The sequence below is a fragment of the Apis dorsata genome, unplaced genomic scaffold (assembly GCF_000469605.1).
Source record: "Apis dorsata unplaced genomic scaffold, Apis dorsata 1.3 scaffold_37, whole genome shotgun sequence".
In the NCBI taxonomy this organism is placed as follows: domain Eukaryota; kingdom Metazoa; phylum Arthropoda; class Insecta; order Hymenoptera; family Apidae; genus Apis; species Apis dorsata.
The window spans coordinates 301,722-307,078 of record NW_006263339.1 but is presented as its reverse complement, the minus strand read 5'-3'; the positions used below and the strand labels follow the sequence as shown (position 1 = coordinate 307,078).

General features: G+C 25.6%; 1 protein-coding gene and 2 long non-coding RNA genes across 4 annotated transcripts in view; 1 reads left to right on the top strand and 2 right to left on the bottom strand.

Moving 5' to 3' along the window:
- The window catches only part of LOC102674197 (protein artichoke-like), a 9,507-nt gene extending 7,614 nt beyond the window's left edge, over window positions 1-1,893 (bottom strand). Inside the window, exons 1-2 of one of the 2 annotated variants that reach the window (XM_031512895.1) lie at window positions 1,743-1,893; window positions 739-1,068 (exon numbers count right to left, since the gene is read on the bottom strand). The gene's annotated coding sequence lies outside the window, so the exon portion shown is untranslated. Of the gene's footprint in view, window positions 1-738; window positions 1,286-1,742 lie in introns of those variants that run through there. The other variant, XM_006608428.2, reaches the window with a different exon arrangement.
- Window positions 1-5,351, bottom strand: part of LOC116186271 — a 23,211-nt gene extending 17,860 nt beyond the window's left edge. The window contains exon 1 of the long non-coding RNA XR_004151232.1: window positions 4,189-5,351. This is a non-coding gene — a long non-coding RNA (uncharacterized LOC116186271). The remainder of the gene's footprint in view (window positions 1-4,188) is intronic.
- LOC102674328 lies at window positions 1,817-2,659 on the top strand. Its single transcript, XR_004151233.1, has 2 exons — window positions 1,817-1,948; window positions 2,248-2,659. It is a non-coding gene; the product is annotated as an uncharacterized LOC102674328 (long non-coding RNA).
- Window positions 5,352-5,357: the final 6 nt, after the last annotated feature.

Here is a 5,357-nt window from a genome sequence, read left to right as displayed (position 1 = left end):
TGTATAAAAGATTGTCTTAAAATATTAATATTATAATTGTAAATAAATTAATATATTTGTTTTAAATATAATTTATATAGTTTCAACTTTAATTAAAAAATTAAAATTTAAATATAATATTTTTCAAATTTAAATTAATTTATTTATGAATTATTATGGATAATAATTATATTTACAAGATAGTTTTTTGATATATTAATTTTTTATATTTTAAGTAAATGTAACAGTATTTAAATTGAAAATAAATAGTATTATTTTTTTATAAAAAATAAACTTTCAATTAATATCATTTTAAACTAATACTTTAGTTTTCTTTTTCCTTTTTAAAAATAAGTTTCAACACCATCATTTTAAACAAAAATGAAATTGAATTACATATATTATAAAATAATATAGAAATATATTAAATCTTCTTTCAAGTTCATAAAAATAAACATAAATTTTGTTTTTTTAAAATTATTATTATTAAAAAACGTATTATCATATAGTAATTATCATTGTTGAATAATATTATATATATTTCATTGAATTTTATTGAATATATGAACATTGAATTCCAAAAATCTATCAAATGAATATTTAGCAAAATATGAATAGTTACAATTATTATATAAAATTTTAACAATTCATTTGCTTTGTTTTTACCATTATTCATTTAATTGATTTAGATTGTAATATAATTATTCATGGAATCAGATTTAGAATTTGATTTATGAATTGAAAATACACTTTACATACCGGAAAAGCAGCTTATCCTTTCTTTCTTCCAATAAAGAGTGAGGTTAAATCGCGAACGTCGCGAGGATTTGAACGTACCAGTGGGCAAAGATAGATTGAACTGTGAGTTTGCAGAGATCCGGTTAAATTAAACCATGTCCGTCTGACCGAGGTCAGGGTAAAACCTACTGACGCGCACTCTCGTTCTTTCTGCGTCGTATTAGTCTTGCAATGCGCCTCTTCTCGGGGTGTTATGTGTTTCCCTCCCTCCTTTTCCCTTTCACATATGAATATATGCATACATATGTACTGTATTTCACCCCTCCTTGTTATATATTACGTCTCTATTATCTGTGAGTAAAAAGTAAACAAAGCTCTTATGTCTTTGAACGAGACATTTTCTAACCTCCTAGACTAGGATATACAGTTTATCAGTTGAGAAAAAAATTTATTTTTTTCTCAATGTTGAACATTTAACTTATTACAGTTTCACAATTCACCGTTATTTTATATGATTATATTGTCAAATCACGATTAATATATCCTTATTCGAGGAAAGAAATTTGTCACATGAACCTCGAAATTATACACATATTAAACGCATGCGCACTTTAACTAACCCTTTTTAAAAACATGTTATATTTATTTTCTATATTAATTCTTATAAATATTTATTTTTAAATTTATAAATCGTAAAAATTAATGAATTTTTTATATCTTTTTTAAATAATTTTTAATATTCTATATATTTTATTATGCAATCATATTCGACACGTGTTTATTGATTATTCATTACATATCTATTTAAATTATATTTTACATAAATATATTAAAAATTATTGTAAGCCAATAAACGATATTAAGCGATTTAAATATATATGATAAATGTATTACAAAAACAATAACAAATATTGAAAAATAAATGAATCGATTAATCGCATTTATTTTGCACTTGAATAATGTTTATCACATAAAATTATATATGTAGATATACATATAAAGATATTTCTGTATTACATTCATACCTTGCTATGTAATTCTTCCTGCTTTTAATAATCGTTGTTATTTTAATCTAACGCATTTAACACTGAATTCTGAGGGATAATGATTAACACTGAAGTGGATACCGGTGACACAATATGCGCATGCGTTCTATTACTTTCGATCGTTTAGCAAAATTTGAATTGAAGATTGTTGTCTTGGACTTTATAACTGAATTGAATAAGCTAAGGTGATATTTTTATCTATGACTTTTTTTCTGGATACGAATCATTTAGCAAATATTATTTCACATAAGTTAAAATGTAATTACTAAGCGACAAATTAAGCCTTTTTTTTTGCATTATTATATGAATTGTACATAGATATAGAGACATATATTTAAGATGTATAAAATTAGGTTAGAATTAAACTGAAAGATAAAATAATTGAATCATTCGAATATCAGCTAAAGATTATTGAAAAAACTTTTCATAATAATAATATGAATAATATTAAATAATATTAAGTTAAATTATTTTTTTTTCTTAGGAAATAATAATAAAAAATTATGGTATAATTTAATTTTTCAATAAAATTACATATGATTCTTATTTATCAATTATAATGCTAATTGCGTTAATGCAATATTTTTGCATCAATTGTCATAATACGACAAAGGTGTACGCATTAGATGCCTATACAGGACAATGGGAAATCGATATGGCTTGGATATGGTACGTGTCACTCGTACGTCTGAAAGCGTTTATTCACGTAGTCAATGCGTGATTGAGTGATGAGTGCAGCACGTCGAATTCTGAAGAATTGCATTCGGCAGAATTGGAAGCGGAGATCAGGCATTACGCCAGCATTGCGAAATGTCGGGAATGGGGATCTCATGATCTTGACTAGGAACAACGACCTGCCAGCCCCATTCGTATCTCTACGGTGAATGAGAGAGAGAGAGAGCATCGATTAACTTTGCAATTGACATTAGGTTTCTCGATAACGTGGCTTTGAATTATCGCCTAAGATTAATTTTCCCCTTGGAACATACAGATCGTGGTGTTGATTTCATTTTTCGAATGTTGAAAAGATTATGAAAACATTAAGTAATATTCAATGGCATATAATTTCTTAATTATGCAATTAATCGTATGCAATTAAATTATAAAAAACATTCAAAGATTAGATTTTTTGTTATAATATTGGAAATATAATAACTATATATTACTAATAATTATATTAATTATTTATATTATTAATTCATATTATTTATTTTCTTATAAAAATTTAAAAAAGATTGCATAAAAAGTACTATTATTATTGTTACATATAAAAATTTATTATATTATAATATATAAAGTTTTCTATTTATCTTTAATAAATTAAATTTATTTCGTAAACAGTAGATAAATAAAAAAAAAAGTACATGTGCGATTCATTTAAAAGAAATTTAAATATAACTTTAAATGGAATTTCTTGGCGTATTAAACGTACACTAATGAATTAAAAATGTATAAACAACAATATATCTACTAGTTTTATTTGGTATTTCATGCATCATTATTGTTTGAATATGTATAAGAATTATATATACATAATGTGTTTATACGTTTATGATCTTCGTATTTATTTTATTCGATTGCGTTATTACATAGTTTATTTTTAATGTGCTAATATAATTATCAGAGGTTAAAATCATTACATTAACTTCTGACCTTGTTTATCGAACCATCAGAATTAAAAATTAATATATATTTATCTTCACGTAGTCAAACTTTTAATTTATATTATTAATTTTTTCTATTTCCATTTTTATTATTTTTACTATTGTTTGCAAAATAACTTTACAAATTTTATAATTTTACAATATAACAAATTTTAAAATATCACTAATTATTTTTTCTTTTATTTATTTAATTGACAAATATAAAATATTTGATTATATTTCTAATATTTTGATTTCAAATAAAATTGAAATATTACAGTTTTATGTACTTAAAGTTATTTCAAAATTTAATTAAAGTATATAATTTATTTGTAAATTAAAATAAAATTATAATGACAAGAACGTAACAATAACAAGAAAGTAAACGATAACTTTATCGATTTATCGACATGCAATCAAATTATTCGTTCAGTATGTCCACAACCAGATGGCACTAATATATCATCTCTATCAGATATACACATAAATCTTACTTTTTTCTTAATAAAAAAGAAAAATATTTTTAAATGATTGTAATTGTAAAAAGAGTAAACAAAAATTTATCAATTTAATATCAGATAATTGCATAAGACTTAAAGAATAAATTATCATTTTCTTTCAGCAAATATATCTTTACTTCTCAGAAGATAATTAACAAAAGTATAATTTTATATATAATCTGTGATGAAACAAGAACAAATAAATATATAAATATAACCATTAAATACATATATATGATCAGAATTACCGAATATTCTGTGCATATACTAAATTTAGTTAACCGAACATTATATTAATATTTTATAAGAATTCTTGAAAATATTAATTATAAAAACCTCTTGGCAATTATTCTTTTACTTATAGATTTATATCGGAATTATAACCATGAGTTCCGTATATTTTTTGGCACTTATATTCTCCTGAAATTATGTGAGAATGACTTTGGCAAACGGCCAATGTTCCGCGGACTATGCGGAGACAACATGTACGGAGCAACGAACTTTGGGAAGCATCACTTCGAACAAGATTCTTTTTCTTTTTCGTTTTAGATTTTTAATCCTGATATTGTGATTCCTTTTTTTTTTTATTTTTAATATTTATTTAATATTATATTTTTAACTTGTATTAAGTAAATCGTGCAAATAATTTTCGTCTTTTTGTTTAATAAGATCAATTACAATAAAATCTCTAAGAATTATAAAATAAATATTGCTAAATTAGAAACTAATCACAAAAATTATTTTCGAATTTATTATTATGGTTTTCGATAAGAAATCAAACGTTTTAGTTAATTAATCGAATATTAGAAGTATTGTTTCTTCATTCAAGAAACAAAAAAGGAAGAAAGCCTCAAGCCATAATACTCCCGATGTATATGTTACGAATGTGTGAAGAGATAAAGTATTCTCAATGGTGTGCTCGAGAAACATTCTTAACATCGCACGCGAGCGATCGTGGCCACGAGTATCCAGTTAATTCCACGCAAGTGGTTGCTTTTGTGCTATCAACGGTATAACGGCATTGTTACGATAAAACGAAATTATGCGTATGCAAGTATCATTGCACGGAATAACCGTTGAACTCTTTAGTAGTATCGCATCCTTATAAGATGACTGTAATTCAAGCTGAATATGTTGTCGTTCTATAGAGACGACCGATTACATCGATTTTCTGCGACGCAACGGTCGATTTTGAATCATAATTACCGCATTCATCTCACGTAACACGTAGAACACCTAAGCACATCGCAACGGCAACATGAATACCACAGCTCGGTGCATGTACATAGATTTAATCCGCGGACGAGTAACTTTGTTAGAAGTAATTTTCGGCGAGTAAGAATAATCTCGGGTTCACGCGTCGCTTGGAGCTCTCGGCACTCGGAGTTAGGGCGCTGCCTAGGCTCGAGGTTAGGGTTGTCGGGAGTCGAGAGGAGCCATGGAAGTTTGGG